Source organism: Mesoplodon densirostris, chromosome 18 (genome assembly GCF_025265405.1).
Source record: "Mesoplodon densirostris isolate mMesDen1 chromosome 18, mMesDen1 primary haplotype, whole genome shotgun sequence".
NCBI classification, from domain to species: Eukaryota; Metazoa; Chordata; class Mammalia; order Artiodactyla; family Ziphiidae; genus Mesoplodon; species Mesoplodon densirostris.
Genome location: NC_082678.1, coordinates 48,572,702 through 48,590,790, shown reverse-complemented (window position 1 = coordinate 48,590,790; position 18,089 = coordinate 48,572,702). Strand labels below are relative to the sequence as shown.

The 18,089-nt window shown below is 47.3% G+C and overlaps 1 protein-coding gene across 5 annotated transcripts in view; it reads left to right on the top strand.

Moving 5' to 3' along the window:
* RPH3AL (rabphilin 3A like (without C2 domains)) overlaps positions 1-18,089 on the top strand; it is a 142,146-nt gene that overhangs the window by 22,857 nt on the left and 101,200 nt on the right. For 4 of the 5 annotated variants that reach the window (XM_060080696.1, XM_060080693.1, XM_060080695.1 and 1 more), the window contains exon 1: positions 5,333-5,417. The exons of the other annotated variant lie outside the window; for it this stretch is intronic. The gene's annotated coding sequence lies outside the window, so the exon portion shown is untranslated. Of the gene's footprint in view, positions 1-5,332; positions 5,418-18,089 lie in introns of those variants that run through there. 5 annotated transcript variants of the gene reach the window in all.

The window sequence follows — 18,089 nt, the reverse complement described above, 5'->3', positions numbered from 1 at the left end:
CGTCTTGTTCTGTAAAGGAATTGAGATGCTAACAAGAACATATATTTCTCTATATATCTTGACTATATAAGAAATTAGAGAAATGTGTATTTATAATAAAAAGGTATAAAGTAGATACTTAATGCCAGAGCTATGTATAGATATTTTTTAGATATGCTTGTATATGTGTGTGTATGTAATTAAATAGAAACCCATAAAAATAAGCTCAGGAAAAACATAGATTAACTGGAAGGTCACAACCAGGGAGAGAGTTAAGACATATATTCAGGCCATAGAGCTATGCCCAGTTTACTATGGTTGAACCACAGATTTAGCTCTGAGCTAATGAGTGATCAAAGCAGGAAAAAAAATGTATTATTTACACGGTTCATGGGGTCCATAAGAAGCCGGAGACCAGACGCTGAGTGCTTTTCCAGGCAATTAGATCTGAAGGGAATTTCTTGCCTGGGTGGTCATCCACGAGACCCTGAGGGGCAAGGGAAATACGTGGCACGTGTGCCACTGCTCTCTGTTCCTCCTCCCATGCTAGACATCACTAATCAATCACGGTCCTTTCCCACTGAGGCCAGAGAGAGCCTTGCAGTCCTTCAGGCATGGTGTTCCAGGCGGCTATTACCAACGATGTGGAGTCGGCATACAGGACAAAACCACTTGCTTGCTATTCCAGCTCTGGGGGTGATGGTGGTATTGGGAGTCATGAGAGAATTCTGAGTGGAGAGCCACAGGAAGCCATGGCAAGCACCTCTGCAGGGGTGACATGAGTGGACACCATGTCCTGTTGTCCATAGGAGGTGTGTTTGCTGTAAACCGCCTCTAGGTGCCAGTTGGAGGGACCCATCAGGGTGATGATGGGTCGTAGGTGTGTCTGGAGGGATACAGGGGACATACTAGGAATTTCTGACTCATTACAGTCATTTACTTGTTCCACAGATATTTAGAAAACACCTATTATGTGCCTAGAAAGAGTGCCTGACCCACTGTGCTCACCCACCTCATCCCAGTTTAACATCACTTTTTCAGAGATGCCTTCCTGACTCTTCTCTGCATCAGAGCTCACAAATCATGCCCCCTTGCACCTTTCTCTCATGGCCTGTATCACAGCACATATGGATATATTTATTTACGTTTGTTTGTTTAGTGTTTCCCCCACTGAGATGTGAGTTCCAAGGTGGCAGGGACAGTGTCTGTCTTGTTCATCATGGTATCCCCAGCCCTAGCACAGGGTCCAGCACATGGTAGGTGCTCGATACATATTTGTGAAATGAATGAATGAAATAAAGAGAGTGCAGAGGTGAAGCGGTTGCAGACTGCCCAATAGAAGATAGAACATAAATATAAGGTGTCAAATGCTCAGTGCTACAGGGAGAGGACAGGCAAGGAGCTAAGGGCCTTCAGGGGAGGAGAGGTTGCTACCAGAGGGAAGGGGAAAGCAAGGCAGGCTCCATGGTGTAGCAGGACCCTTTGCTGGGTCTGGAAGGATGAGGTGGAGGGGGGGAAATCTGGGGCCCTGGGGGTAGCAGGAGCCGAGGCAGAGAGGTGGATCTGGAGGAGAGAAGAGCCAGAATGACTTTGGGGTGCTTTTAGGACAGTGGCAGGGAGCACACCAGGAAAGGTGAGTCTGGGCCAGCTGCTGGAGCTTTGCCCACAGGCTTGATTTGGGCAGCAGATTTGTGAGTGGAGCAGGGATGGGGTGGGAGGGGCCCCAGGCAGGCAGGGGCAGGCTGGCGGGAGAGCTGGGGAAATCACGGAGGCCCCAGTTTGGCCTGGGGGTGGTGGAGGCAGTGCCTGGGCTCCCTGGACTTTGTTTACTTCCTTCCTCTCCTGTGCCTGTTGACCCTTGGCGACCACGCTCTGCAGGTTCTGGTCCCAGGACTCAGCCCCAGCCATGCTCTGCCCTCCCCCGCCCCCAGCCTGGCCCAGCTCTCTAGGGGGCTCTGTGTAGCTGATTTACCCAATAGCACTGTGGCCAACATATTTCTGATTTTAAACAGAATGTGCGTTGATCACATGTAGCATATTATCTTTTTTTAAAATTAATTAATTTTTGGCTGCGTTGGGTCTTTGTTGCTGCGCGCGGGCTTTCTCTCGTTGTGGCGAGCGGGGGCTACTCTTCGTTGCGGTGAGTGGGCTTCTCACTGCGGTGGCTTCTCTTGTTTCGGAGCACGGGCTCTAGGCGCTCGGGCTTCAGTAGTTGTGGCTCGCAGGCTCTAGAGTGCAGGCTCAGTAGTTGTGGCGCACGGGCTTAGTTGCTCTGCGGCATGTGGGATCTTCCCGGACCAGGGATCAAACCCGTGTCCTCTGCATTGGCAGGTGGATTCTTAACCACTGTGCCACCAGGGAAGTCCTAGCATGTTATCTTGAACACAGTCTTGGATCCTCCAGACAGAGCTTTGTTTTCCTAATTTCCTTCCTCTTGAACTCTTTAAGGCGTGTTTTCTGTCGCTTACCTAGGGAACTTTTATTTCCTATTTATATTAATTATTAAATTACTCCATCTCACGTATGGGTCATTCAGTTTATTCCTTTTGGCCTCCTTCTTGCACATCTTATGTGTGGGTTTGTTAAGCAGTTTGGCGCCTGCTTTCACTGTTCAAGCCCACCCGGTGAGGTTTTGACTGGAGAGTGAGGAGATGCAGCGGCAATGGGACCTTGTTGCTTGTGGTTCCTGGATCCCAGGATGGCGCAGGGTGGAGAGATGCTACTGGATGCACACGCTCCTCACGTGTCAGTGCTGAAGGTTCTCGAGCCAGCACGCGAGGCCTCCTTTCCACGTTCGTTCTGGTTGCATTAGCCCAGAAGACCGGCCAACCTGGGGTGGCCAGAGGTGGACAATGGAGCCTGAACTTGGAACCTGGGAGATGAGCCAAGGGTCTGGGATGACCCGGGGCAGCTTCATGTGTCCCTGGAGGTGTGAACAAGTGTGTCCACTTCCTGCAGTCGTCTGGGTGGATGCTGAGACAGAGGAGGCTGCCACATCATCTAGGGACCGGGGAAGAAGCCCCCAGTGGAGGGGCTCCCTGTGGACCACGTGACTGCTGCAGAGAAACCAGAGTAAGCCTAGGAATGAGCCCTGGGTGCTTCAGAGGAAAGCAGCTGCCGCCCTGACATCCCTGAGCAGGGCAGCTGCTGGCACAGGCTCCAAAGGGGTAGTTGGCATGGGAGCAGGAAGCTTACTTCCAGGGCTCCTGTCATTTCTGTTAAGACATCAGGCTCACTCAGGTTAGTACATGGGGTGCATTCTTACCCCTTCCCGCTCCTGCATAGGTGACATACCCAGGACACTTGATTGCAAATGACAAAGACCCAACTCAACTAGTTTAAGCAAAAAGGGGACTCTGTGGACCTGGCAAGTTGGGAACCAAAAGAGCGGTTCAGGCATGGCTGGATCCAGCAGTCGATTATCTCCATCTCTCAGCTCTGCTTGGCTTTATTCTCAGGCTGTTTGCAAGTGGCAGCAAGATGGCCGTTGGCCAGCTCAGGCCAACATTGCTCTCATAGCTTGCTGTCACAGAGAAAGAGGGTACTTCTCAGTAACTCTGGTGAGAGCCCAGGGAAGCTGGGCCTCGGTCGGTCACTGTGCCCAGTGGGTGGGGATATTCTAATTAGCCGGCCCCGGTCACATTCACCCTGAGGAAGAGGAAGGAAGGGCCTGTTCCTCCCACCCAGAAGAACTGGGCAGGATTTCCTTGGCCCTGAGGGGGCGTCGTTCTCAAAGAGAGGGATGCTGGGCAGACAGAATGTACGTCCATTGTGAAAGGCCAGCAGAGGCCCCGGCCGTCTGGAGGCAGGTTTCAGGGCGCCAGCTGCATAGCAGGGCAGCAGCCCACCCGCTGTTCTCTGTTGAGTGAGCGTGTACCCTCGGGTCTCTTCACATCCTCAGGTCTGGACCATCCTGGACCTTCAAACAGTCGGCCTTTCTGTGCAGCAAGCTGCTGGGAGCACGTGGAAACCAACCCCTCTCCACCGTGTGTGTCCCAGAGGCCACCTCCCGTCACGGACACCACTTTTCACTTCTCTTCGGCCTTTGGTCCCTGGATCCACAAATCTGCCTCTAATGTCTGCATTTGGCCCCCGTCGCTATGGAGTCTCTTATCTGGACGTTTGACTCAGCTCAAGGCTTGGCCTGATTGTGCCTGTGGTCCTGCCAGGAGAAGGGCAGAGTGGCCAGGCTGGACCTGTCGCTTCTCCTAAAGTCAGAGCCCCCACTCAGGATGAAGGACCAGTGGGTTCCCGGCACACCTGGGTATGTGGCGACTGCTTTCCACAGACTCAGAGAGACTCACATCACATTCTCCTACGTGATACAACCGGGATCACACACTAGCACTTCTCAACATTTTTAGCTACTGAATCTTTTCTTCAAAGGCTGTCTTCCCTGAAAATCCAGTAGAGGAAGCTGACAGGAGCAGCGTTGCCCTGGGCTAGGTTGAAATACATCCCGTTTATCCACCTCCCTCTCATTCCACATCAGCAGCCCCAGTGAGGTACATGGCACCCCGCTAAGGCTCCTTGGAGCCCAGTTGGAGAACCTCTTCGTGATTACGTCCATCCATCCCTCTTTGTAGCACCTGATTTTGTCCCCCATGAGGGATAGTTGGTAGATGTGGTGTTTTTCTTCTCACCACCACATTCTTTTCTGTCATTAGCTTGTTGGCACTATGAAAAGGACAAGAAGGGGACCCTTGTCACCTTCCGTCTCCCTGCAGGCAGGTGTCAGGCTGTCCCGCCATGACCCTTGTCCTCCTCGAGCTGCATGTGGGAGGCCACTCCATTTGCGGCATTCGTCACATTGTCTGGGCCTCGGTAAACCTTCTTCCTGGGGAGCTACACCCAGATGGATGCCTCGCCCCCAGCAGTTGAAGTTTCAGGAAGTCATGAGATGCTGACACCCCACGTATGACCACTGCCTGGAATGAATGGTTTTGATACCTTTCCATAAAATGTGCCCTTTTTAGAAACAACAGCAAAAAATAAAATAAAATAAAATGATAACCAAAAAATAAATAAATAAATAGATAAAATAACAACAACAAAATCCTTGAAACTTGTAAAAGCGGCAAGACTTTAAAAACAGAAAAAAAACTAAAAAGAATGCAGACCTTCCCACGGGAGGCCTCCCGCTAATAGAAAGGTCCCTCATCTGTTCAGTTTTAGAAGGTGTCATTAGGGGGACTTGCTCACCCACGACTGGCCGTGGGCGGGCTTCAGCTGGGCTTCCGTCCACCCTCCACCGCGGAGAATCCAGGCCTTGGTTTGGCTCCAGCTGGGCCTTCCCGCAGCTGCCGCTTATTGACTTAAGTCCCAGTGATTCATCTTCATCAGGGTCGCCCCTGACAACGCGTGGTGGGCGGGAGCGGGACCTTCTCTGCCTGGGGTGTCAGCAGGGCCAGGCCCAGGCCAGGCCCCCTCGGTTCCTGGTAGGTGTTTTGGGGTCTTTGGCAACAAGGTGACGGGAAGATTTTGTATTTTCTGGAGCCAGGAGTTTTCCCAGAACTTTGCTAACACTCGGGAAGGGTGTGTCTGTGCTGGGAGAATGTCGTTAATGGTAGACTTGCTTTTTCCGGGTTACCCCAGGGCCTGCTGCTTCCCAGGAAGAGGTGGCAGGGGTCGGAGAATGGGGGGAGCCCCCCAGCACCTCCCTGACAGTTGCCACACTCGCTGTACCATCCTCTGAGAGACTCCAGTGGACAGGGATGGGTTTAGGGGTGGCTGGAGGAGGGGATGTGTATTTTGGCAAGTTGAGAGGTGGATCGGCCCAGGGCCGGGTGGAGAAAGGGGCCATGTTACTATAACTGAGCAAATGGAACTTTCGTTAAATATTTTTATTGCACGTCACGCTGTGTGTAGGCACTGGAAGAGGGGCTGCAGCCCCCCAAGTGCTGTTGTTTGGGGTCAACTAGGATAAGACTGTGACAAGTCCTCAGATAACTGTGGGACAGGACCAGAAAAACCAAGGGCCAGAAGGAGGCAAAAATAAAGAAATGCCAAGGCGGCGTTTCTTAGAGTGTGAGAGGATTTTTAAGTATATTATACAGTAATATTAAGTGTATTCTACAGACGAGCACTTAAAACATTTTAATGACTATGTATTTTCATGTGCATTAGAACATAACTTTTTAAAGTTCCCTTCTATTTATAGCAAATGATACAGTTTTCTATTTATGGTGGAGATATAAAGTTTCCTTTGAAAATAAATTTCAGTAGAAGAGTGTGTTGGTTTAAAGGAAAATACTAAGTAAAGAGTAGTACGGATGGCAGTTGGCATGGGAACGCCTGAGGTTTGGGAAGAGCGTGCTGGAGAAATTCAGAGGCTTGGAAAGGAAAGGGCTCCTGGAAGAGTCTGGGGTGGGGGAGGGGCAGGATCCAGCTAGGTGGAGGCGGGAGAGGGTGCATCGGAACTGGCGAGTGTGCAAATGCGTGTGTGCAAATCTCGGTAAAATCCATTTTAGTTGCGACGTATGAGTCGTGTCGGGACAGGAGGGTGGGTTTGGACTGTATCGTGGAGGGTCTTGAATCCCAGGATACAGACTCCAAAGTTAACTCAGGGAGAAGTGGGAGCCATTGAAGGTGCTTGAGGCGGGGAGTGCTTCATGACTGTCTGAAGAGACTCGTTTATTTGCAGTGGGTACCAGGACTGGAGGCAGGAGGTCCAGGCAGGGGCCTAAGGAAAGAGAGCGTAAGCGGACAAACTGGAGCCATGGCTGAGGACCAGCGGCTCAGCCCCCGGCCTGTCTCCGGCTGGCTCTGGCTGGCTGCCTAGAGACGTTGGAGAGAGGCAGGTCTGGGGCAAAGGAGCCAGCTCTGGGTCTCTCTGTAGGGAAGCAGTGGGAGCCGGGCAGGCGTGTGGCTCAGAGTTTGTGCATAGAGGCCTGGAAGGGAGGCGCCTGCCTCTCCCGGCTGGGCCCCATGGCCTGTTCCTGGGGTCTCCTGGCTGAGTGTGCAATGTTCTGGGGGAAGCGGGTGGGGTCGGCTGAAGGAAGCTCCTCTCTGGGTCAGAGTGCTGATTCCTGCCCTACAGTTAGGCCCAGGCAGCCTGGCTGGCAGCCCTGGGCCAAGATTTCATTCATCAGCTGGACCCGCGGTCATCTGGGTTACAGACTGTTGTTTGTTTAATTCTCCCATTTTTTTTCCTTCTAGTGCAGAGAATTTCCCCAGGAGTTCAGAGACAGGCTTGGTTTAAAAAACAGGGTTGCTTTTGTTTTTCTTCCCTTTGAAGGCCTACTGTGTGCCAGGCACTGTGTTTGGAACTTTTACCGTGTTCACTCTGGACAAAACCTGCATTGTCCAGAGAACGAAGCAAGGTGTGGGGAAATAGGACTTGTCCCAAATTATACAGTCGGTTCACTGCAGCGCCTGATTCCAAACTCACACACTTGTGTCGTTGTAGGAATGAGACTGTGGGCCAGATATGCCACCTGGGAGAAAGATTCACTGTCTGTGCCCCCGTCTGGCGTGGGGCTGCTCCATGCAGTGTGCTGGACTGTGTCTGTAAAATAGGGGTGCTGGCACCCACCAGTGTTGCTGCAGGCATTGCATGAGTTATGATATAGCTAAGGTGCTGTGTAAGCGTTAGCTGCTCTTACCGCTGTGAGACAGAAAACTAGAGTTGCAATCCTGAACATCAGTTTTCCTGGGAGACATTTTTGGGAGGATATCACTTAGGGTGGGGGAGAAGCATTGTTTTGATTTTAAAATAATTAATACATACGGCTTAGAATGGGAAAATTTGACCTTGGAGACATTGTGCCTTTGGCCTAACTGTTTCTGGCCACACTCCGCGTCCCGGGATGTCAGGGGATGTGCGTGTAGAGAGAAGGGGAAATCTGTGTTCTCTTTCCTCTGTTGTTAGCCTTACTTAGGTGAAAGCTTGAGAATAAAAGTGCACCTTGTTGTTTCCCCTGACTCCAAGGAGGCCCCAGGTCTGTGATCTCACCTGCCCTAAATTAGTGCCCGAAAGCTGGTTCCTAATTGCCTATGACCTTAACTAGCCATTCTCTGAATTAGTTTCCAGCTCTAACATTCAGACAGGCTTCTTCCTTTCCAGCAGTTCTACCAGGATATCTCTCTTCCTGGAATGCCTGCCTAATGCCTGCCAAGGCCTTACTTTTTCCTTTCAGCTCTCTGCCAGACCCTACTCCACTTGGAAGCCCTCTGGGATTGCCACAGAGAGAAATCCTAACTGAGACTGCTCTTTGCTCCCTCTGTTCTTTGTGCAGTCCCAGCATCTATTAGAGCCATTGTCTGATTCATTCAGAATTCATCTCGCTCATGCATAGTCCACACTGGGTAGTCACAGCCAACAAAACAGAGGTGGCCCCTCTCCAGAGCTTAACAAGTAAACAAAGAAGTAAATACACACATTCAAATTGTGATACATGCAATGAAGGCCTATCCACCTTCAGCACTAGGCTGTGTCCCCCACCCATGAGGGCCACGTGGTGTGGATAGGCAAGACGTTTGTAGACTAAAGACCCGAACAACATGCACTTTCCTTGTTTGCAGATGGGATGAGATCAAATTGTTAATCAACACAAAAACAATTTGAAGGGTATGACACGTTATATAAATCTAGCTGTAATAATATTAATATCTCAAGATTCTTTCCCACTGATGAAGATTAGGACAATATTTTTTTTCTCTGTAGAAGAAAGTTAAAACAAATTTTTTCCATTGTATTGGTAGCATTTGACTTTAAAAAAAAGTTTTACGTTTACAGACAAAAAATTGAAATGTACAGAGTTCCCATGTACCCCCTACTTACCCCAATTTCTCATTATTAACATCTTGCATTGATGTGGTACATTTGTTACAGGTGATGAGCTGATAGTGATACATTATTATTAACTAAAGCCCATAGATTTCAGTAAGGGGTCACTATTGGTGGTGTACATTCTATGGGTTTTGACAAATGTATAATGACATGTATCCACCATGACAGCACCATACAGAAAAATAGTTTCACTGCCCTAAAAATCCCCTGCGCCCCACCTATTCATCCTCCCCTCTCTCCCCCGAACCTCTGATCTTTTTACTGCCGCCATAATTTTGTCTTTTTTAGAATGTCATACAGTATGTAGCCTTTTGGATTGGCTTCTTTCATTTAGTAATATGCATTTAAGGTTCTTCCATGTCTTTTCATGGTTTGGTAGCTCATTTTCATTTTTTTTATTTATTAAATTTCTTTTTTCTTTTAGGTGGCTGATTTTTATTGCTGAATTTTATTCCATTGTCTGGATATACCACAGTTTATTTATCCAATCATCTACTGAAGGACATCTTGGTTGCTTCCAAGTTTTGGCAATAATGAATAAAACTGGTATAAATATTAGAGTGGCATGTTGTGTGTGTGTGTGTGTGTGTGTGTAGGTTTTCAGTTCTCTGGGTAAACACCAAGGAATGTAATTGCTGGATCATATGGTAAGAGCATGTTTAGTTTTGTAAGATACTGCCTTCCAAAGTAGCTGGACCATTTTGCAATGAATTAGAGTTCCTATTGCTCCACATTCTTGTCAGCATTTGGTGGTGTTAGTGTTCTGGATTTTGGCCATTTAATAGGTTTGTAGTGGTATTTCATTACTATCTTAATTTGCAGTTCCTTAATGACATATGACATTGAGCATCTTTATGCTTATTTGCCATCTGTATATCTTCTTTGGTGAGGTCTCTGTTCAGGTCTCTTGCCCATTTTTAACTGGGTTGTTTTCTTATTTTTTGAAAAATAGTGTTTTCCTTATTTAGAATCGTATTCATTGTCTCTGACTTAGCTGAAAGGATAAGGAAAGATTGTGTGGGTAAGTGGGGGTGATTGGCATGGGATAAGGCCCCAAAACACACATAGTTCTGTTTAGTGCCAAGAAGTTGGGATACCCTTGAAATTAAGAGCTTGAGCTTGGAGTTCAAATCCTGGGCGTTGTCACCTACTAACTCAATTCCTATGGCTTTGGGTACATCATTCACCTCTCTGAGCCTCAGTTTTCTCCCCTGTAAAATGGAGTTGTTAAAACCTACTGTGAAAAATGAAGGTGATTCTATAAAGCACTTGGCACCAAGCCTGACAAATAGTAAATGCTCAGTAAATGGTGGGTCTTCTCATAGATAATTAGCAGACATGCTTTTTGCTTCTCCTATGTGACATTTTGGGTTTCCCTTGTGTCCTAGTCTTTGAGACCCCAGAACCCACTAGAATTCCATTTGTGCTTACAATGAACAGTTGGGGTGTGTGTGCATGTGGGGAGCCTGCCATGTCCCAGCAGGTACCCACTTCTCAGCCTCAGCCCTTCCCCAGCCTCCTCTTACTTCCCTGTCAGGAGCCCCAGATGTGTTCCACTCATCTCTTCTTGGTTGCTCCTTCTATCACCATGTCCCCTGGGCTCCCGTTTCTCCAAGGCTGGCTATAAGTGTAGGCACCCCAGCTACTACCCATTTTGACTTCTCTGAGGATGAACCGTAGGCCCAGTAGAGATCCTGCTGGCGGCAGTGAGGAAAAGGCAGAGAGGCAGGAAAATGACCAGGTTGGTGGGGTCCTCCCAGCAGTGGCTCTAGACTTGCTGGCTCCTGTCTCCTTTAGAGATGGGCCTTGGGGTTGATTTCTGAGGTGGCCTCACCAATATGTCCCCCACCCCTCTCCGGAAAGCCACGTGGCCTTTCCCCTCATGTTGGCTTCTCTTCCCAGTCGACATGCATTCTGCTCACCAGGCATCTGCCTTGCCCAGAAGTGAGCTTGTCTGGGCATTTCCTACAGTACTGAATGGAAGGCCCGGAAACCATCCACATTCCCTGCAGGCTGCTGGGAGACAGGACCGTGCCTTCTAAGGTTCTTTGCAGAGCAGTCAGGCAAGCGACAGGACTGGCCACAGGCAGAGGGTGAACTCTGCAAAGCCACTGCTCCCTCCCATCAGGGAAACAGCAGTTCAGTGGTTATGAACACAGTGAAGAGTAATAATAGAATATTATTATAATATGTTATTCTGTTATGAACTGACCTCCTTGGTCACTGAGAGAGTAAAATGAATTAATACACGTCAGCTGCTTAGAACAGAACTCACACACATTCAATGTTAAATAAGGCTGTCGGGTGGTATTGCCGTCATCTGCTCGGACCCTGTCCCCAGGGCACCACCGCTCCCCTTACCCGTCTCACAGCTCCTACATGCTTCAGTTCCCTCAGGTGAGCTTAGGGCAGGGGTCCCCAACCTCCAGGATCTAATGCCTGATGATCTGAGGTGGAGCTGATGTAATAATAATAGAAATAAAGTGCACAATAAATATAATGTGCTTGAATCATCCCGAAACCATCACCCCACCCCCGGTCCATGGAAAAATTGTCTTCCATGAAACCGGTCCCTGGTGCCAAAAAGGTTGGGGACCACTGGCTTAGGGGATTGAAGGGACATTTTGGAATGTCCTTAACTCAAAGGAATGACCTGTTTGTTCAGTTTAGTAAAATGCTGTCATTGATGCTCCCTACCTGTGCTCTTCTGGGTACTGGGAGTTCCAGGCTAATAATACTGATGGTGGTGATGGTGATGATAACAGTGATGATGGTGATGGTGGTGGTGATGATGATGATGATGATTATTGCAGCCCTGCACCGAGAGTGCACGGTGTTACAGGTCCTGTGCTAGGTGGGTTACCTGTACCATTTAAATCAGGGTTTTTCTAACCTGGCACTTTGACATTTTCAGCTGGATAATATTACGTTGTTGGGGGCTGTGCTGTGCATTGTAGGATGTTTAGCAGCATCCTGGCCTCTACCCACTGGGTTGTAGCCAGTGGCACCCCTGCCCCCGAGATGTCTCCAGACACTGCCACATGTCTCATGGGGGAATAAAATCACCCTGATTCAGAGCCACTGATCTAATTTATTCTTCCCAACAGGCCGGGAGGCTGCTACTCATTTTACAGGTGAGGCAACCAAGGCTTAGGGAAATGAAGGAAGCTGCCCAAGATCACTGAGCTAATAATTCACACAGGGCGAGAATGTAGATCCCAGATACCTGCCCCAAAGAACAGACTCAGAAGGAACCACCGCCCTTTATTTTTTGGCAGAAGAAGAGAATTCATCAGCCATTGGCAGGGCCACCGAGGGTATGTGACCAGGTTGGCACCTGTTTGGTCAGCCTGGGCATCCATTGCCAAATTCATTCAGAGCTAACAAAACCTGTGGCTGCTACCCATTTTCTGACTTGGTTTGAACCCAAGGAGCTGAATGTATTTATGTGGAGCCTGTGTCTACAGGCCTCCAGCCTTGGCCATGACAGGGACATCCCACTGCTTCTCCTTCCTTCAGACACAGCCCTGTCGCCTGCAGATACCTGCGGGGAGAAGGAACAGGTGTGCACGTATTTTTCTGCAAATGGAGCCTCCTAGGCACATCCTCCCACTGAGGCTGTAAATCTGGGTTTACAGTTTGTGTGCCCAAAATACTCATTTGTAATTTTACTTTTTTTTAACACTGGTTTATTATGAAAAATTTAAAATATAAAGCGAAGTTGAAAGAAGTTTGCAGTGTACACCTATATGCCCACCACTTTAGATTCTACTATTAACATTTTATCACACTTCTGTTTCCCTTGTCTGGACCCCAGTTCAGTGTCATCTCTGGCTGGTGGGTCAGTGAACACACTGTAAATTCTCCATGAGGAGAACACATTCATAACATAGACAGTGGTAATCAGACAACATGGTCTTATTAACCAGGTTAATGGGGGAGCTAAAGGGTCGTGGATGACCCTATTCACTGTTAAAGCAAAACTAGTGAAAACAAGTTAGTAAGTAGATTGGAAAGTTATTTAGTTAAAAATGTCAAGTATTTAATCCAGACCATCTGAAAGTATAGAAATACTACAAGTGCAATAATTTCAAACAATAAAAGTCATACAAATTGTCACACACAAAGAAGGCCACATGTGTGAAATTCTAGATGACGTCCTCTTTCCCTTTTGTGGAGCATCCTTTGTCTCAGAAATAAGCAAAGACCTTGATAGATACTCTCACCCCTTCCTCCACCAACCCCTGCTCCCTCCAGCCCAGATCCCATGCGGGGAAGTGGGGGCCCTCACGGTCACCCCTTCAGTCCCCTCTCACCTTCCCCGGGTGGGCCTCAGCTACTGCTTTGGTCAAGGAGGGGATGTTACCCCAGTTGGCACCGTCCTACGAGGCCACAACACATCATGTGTTGCTTGGTATATGGGATTCCAAACAACAGACACCTTGCATCAAAACTGCTGCTTTTTAATTATGAAAACTCTTTAAAGCTTTTTATTTTGGAATTATTTTAGGCTTCCATGAAAGTTCCAAGAATGGTTCAGAGAGTTCCTGCATACCCCTCACCCTGCTTGCCCTGTTAACATCTCATATAAGAATATAACCGTTCTCCATTTTTCCTTATCGTTCATGACCTTCATGTTTCTGTAGAGTCCTGGTCACTTGTTTTATAGTATGTCCTTCTGTTTGGATTCGTCTGGTATTTTCTCATGATTAGATTTGCAGTTAGCATTTTGGGCAAGAATACCACCCAAACGATGTTATGTCTTTCTCAGTACATTGTTTCAGGAGGGATGTGATGTCCGTACGTCTTATCACTGGTGATATTAGTCTTGATCACTTGGTTAAGGTCGTGTCTGCCAGCTTTCTCCCCTGTAAAGTTACTGTTTTTTTATTTTGTAATTAATAAATATCCAGGAGAGATACCTTGAGACTATGTAAGTGTCCTGTTTCTCCCCAGACTTTTGCTTACTAATTTTAGTGTCCATCCATGGATCTGGCCTGCAACAGTTATTACTGGGGTGGTTTTTTTTTTTTTTTTTTGCTGTACGCGGGCCTCTCACTGCCGTGGCCTCTCCTGTTGCGGAGCACACACAGGCTCTGGACGCGCAGGCCCAGCGGCCATGGCTCACGGGCCCAGCCGCTCCGCGGCACGTGGGATCCTCCCGGTCCGGGGCACGAACCCGTGTCCCCTGCATCGGCAGGCGGACTCTCAACCACCGCGCCACCAGGGAAGCACCTACTGGGGTGTTTTAATGCTGATTCTTCTGTCCTTTCATTCCTTCTGTACAAGACAGCCTGCAGATATATTGCAGGTTCAGTTCCAGACCACTGGGATAAAGCAAATGTCTAAATAAAGTGAGTCACAAATTTTCTGGTTTCCCAGTACCTATGAAAGTTATGTTTACATGATACTGTAGTCTATTAAGTGTGCAATAGCATTTTGTCTTAAAAAAATGTACCTACCTCAATTAAAAAATACTTTGGGGGCTTCCCTGGTGGCGCAGTGGTTGAGAGTCCACCTGCCGATGCAGGGGACACAGGTTCGTGCCCCGGTCCGGGAAGATCCCACATGCCGCAGAGCGGCTGGGCCTGTGAGCCATGGCCGCTGAGCCTGCGCGTCCAGAGCAAAAATAATTTATTGCTAAAAGATGCAAACTATCATCCGAGCCTTCAGCAAGTTGTAATCTTTTTGCAGTAGTAACATCAAAGATCACTGATCACAGATCACCATAACACATATAATAATAATGAAACAGTTTGAAATATTGTGAGAATCACCAAAATGTAGCACAGAGACACATAGTGAGCAAATGCTGTTGGAAAAATGGCCCCAATAGACATGCTACATGCAGGGTTGCCACAAACCTTCAATTTGTTAAGAAACACGGTATCTGCAAAGCGCAATAAAGTGAAGCGCGACGAAATGAGGTGTGCCTGTATTTATTAATTGGTGCCCTTCTGTAAGAGAGAGTTGTCCCCTTTCCCTATTAATTTATATATTTATTCAATTATTTATGTCATAAAGACTCACAGATACTTATTTTATCTTATGGGTTATAATCCAACACTACTGTTATTTTTTTGTTGTGCAAAGTGTTCCAGCTTTAGCCTTTGAGAGCTCATTATGGAAGTTTTACTGTGAAAGTTTTCAACCCTTACAGAAAAGCTGGACAAACAGTATAAAGATATCCCTCCACCTAGATTCAGTCATTCTTAGCATTTGACCATATTTGCTTTCTCTCTCTCTTTCTCTCCCCTGCCCCTCTCCTGCAGTGTTTTCACAAATGCACCATCTGTTGTTTTTTATTATTGAGGTTAATTTGCAGTTAATCTGTCCCCAGGCCACCAGAGGGTGACAGTAAAATGTAAGTGGCCAGTTCCTTGTCCCCTGGAGACTGTGTAGCTGGTTGCCCTGTCCAGACCCCTGATTCATTCTTCACCGTGCCCCACGCTTTGTTTTTTAACAGTTTTATTAAGATATAATTCATATACCACAGAGGTCACCCGTGTAAAGTATACAACTTGGTGGGTTTTGGTATATTTGCAGATGGGAGAAGCCATCACCACAGCCAGTTTTAGAACATTTTCATCTCCACAAAGAGAAACCCCATATCCCTTAGCTATTACCTGTCCTCCTCCCCATTAAGCCCTAGGCAACTACTAATCTATTTTCTGTCTCTACAGATTTGCCTGTGCTAGACATTTCATATAAATGGAGTCATATGCTATGTGGTCTTTTGCAGCCAGCTTCTTTTAGTGTAATGTTTTTGAGCTTCATAGATGTTGTAGCATGAATCAGCACTTTGTTTTTTTATGGCCAAATAATATTCCATTGTTGGTTACACCACATTTTGTTTATCTGTTCACCAGTGGATGGACATTTGGGTTGTTTCTACCTTTTGGCTAGTGTGACTAGTGCTGCTATGAACATTTGTGTACAAGTTTTTGTTTGAAAACCTGTTTTCAGTTCTTTTGGGTATATAACTACGATTAGAATTGCTGGGTCATGTTGTAATTCTATATTTAAATTTTTGAGGAACTGTCAAACTGTTTTCCACAGTGGCGGCACCACTTTACGTTCACACCAGCAATGAATGAGGGTTCCCATTTCTCTACATCCTTGCTAACACATGTTATTTTCCATTCTTAAAAGTATAGCTGTCCTAGTGGGTGTGAACTCACTGTGGTTTGGGTTTGCATTTGGGTTTGCATTTCCTTGATGGCTAATGTGGAGCATCTTTTCACGTGCTTTTAGGCATGTGTATATCTCCTTTGGAGAAATGTCTATTCAAGTCCTTTACCCATTTTTTAATTGAGTTGTCTTTTTATTGTTGAGTTGTAGGAGTTCTTTATATTTTCTGGATACTAGCCCTTTATCAGATATGTGATTTGCAAATATTTTTTTTCCGTTCTGTGAGTTATCTTTTCACCTTCTTTTTTTCCATTTTATGAATCATTTCTATTGCACTCTACACGGCCATTTGAAACTATTCCTGTTTGGGTGCATTAAAGACAATTTAACTACAAACATACTTATACATATCTTTTGTTGCACAAGTGAACACATTTTGAGGGGTGAAAACATTTCCAAGACCAGAGTGGCAGCTTTTTTAGCATCCTTACCTTCCAGGGTTACATAGTCACATACTCAACTTTAAAGATTCACACCCATGAGAAAAAGGTGGGTTGTGCTGGCTATATGGGCCTGGGTAGCAAAGTACCGGCAACGAAGCCACCCATTTTGTTCAAAATCTTGAAAGGCAACATGTATTAATAGACATTTGTATTTTTCTCTCAAACACCTGAGATAGACCTGAGCTATAAAAATCAGGACAATAATTTGAATCAGGTTTACAGAAGTAGGGAAGTTACAGGAAGTAAGAGATGGAAAGCAATAATAATTCTGTTTATGAAATTTCATAAAAGGTGTGGATGGTGAGCCTTTGTTCTTTTAATATTTTTCTATAAATATACCATGAAAATATTGAATAGACGTATGTTCAGGAGAACATTTAGGATTAGCATTGGTTCTTTGGTGCACAAAATTTTTGAAAGTTGATGACATCCACTTTATTTTTTTTCTTTTGTTGCTTATGCTTTTGGTGTGTGAAGGGGTATCTCATTGTGGTTTGGGTTTGCATTCTCATATCTAAGAACCCACTGCCAAATCTGAGGTCGTGAAGATTTGCCCCTCTCTTCTAAGGGCTTTATAGTTTTAGCTCTTACTTTATAGTTTTAGCTCTTACTAGCTCTTTGATCCGTTTAGAGTCCATTTTTTTAAATGGTGTGATGTAGGGGTCCAACTTCATTCTTTTGCATGTGGCTGCCCAGTTTTCATAGCACCATTTGTTGAAAAGCCTCTTCTTTCTTCATTGAGTGGTCTTGACACTCTTGTTGAAAAATCAGTTGATCGGGCTTCCCTGGTGGCTCAGTGGTTGGGAGTCCGCCTGCCGATGCAGGGAACATGGGTTCGTGCTCCGGTCCGGGAAGATCCCACATGCCGCGGAGCGGCTGGGCCCGTGAGCCATGGCCGCTGAGGCTGCGCATCTGGAGCCTGTGCTCCGCAACGGGAGAGGCCACAACAGTGAGAGGCCCACGTATGGAAAAAAAAAAAAAATCAGTTGATCACAGATGTATGGGTTTATTTCTGGACTCTCAATTCTATTCCGGTGCACGTGTTTTGAGTGTCATCTGGGCACGAGGTTTGTCCTGCTCTCAGGGAGTGTTTGGTCCAGAAGGTGAGGTCAGCCGCTTTCATAAACCACCCAAAACTGGGAAGTGCTGGGAAGAGGTAAAAAGTGTTTGTGGAGATGCCGAGGAGGGAGTCGTTGCTTCAGGCTGGGGCACTGGGTGTGGGCTGGGGAGCAGCAGGGGGGCTGCCGGGAGGAGGCCTGAGCTTAGTCACAGGATATGATGCCAAGTATTTCTGTTTGTCTGGAGATAAATTTGGCAAGGTGGCATAGAGCCTGTGGATGGCCGCGCACTCCCAAGTGAGGACATTGGGCTTGATTTGGAAGTGTCTGAGCAGAGCCGGGCCTTTGCAGGGCCCCTCTGGTGGTGGGGAAGGCTGGGTCGGGGGAGGGGGGTAGCCAGGATGCAGGGGAACCACTTAGGATCGTAGGGTGACTGAGCTCTGGGTGAGCTCCTGGGTCAGGCAGTGGGAATGGTGGGGAACAAGGGGCTGTCAGAGACCTGTGGCTTCAAGCCGCTCTGCTCTGTGGGCATAGGTGGGGCACAGCGGCGCCTGAGCACCTGCCGCCCATCTCCCGGGCCTCGCACCTCTAATCCCAGCCACTGGCTGCCTGCTCTGGGAAACCCGC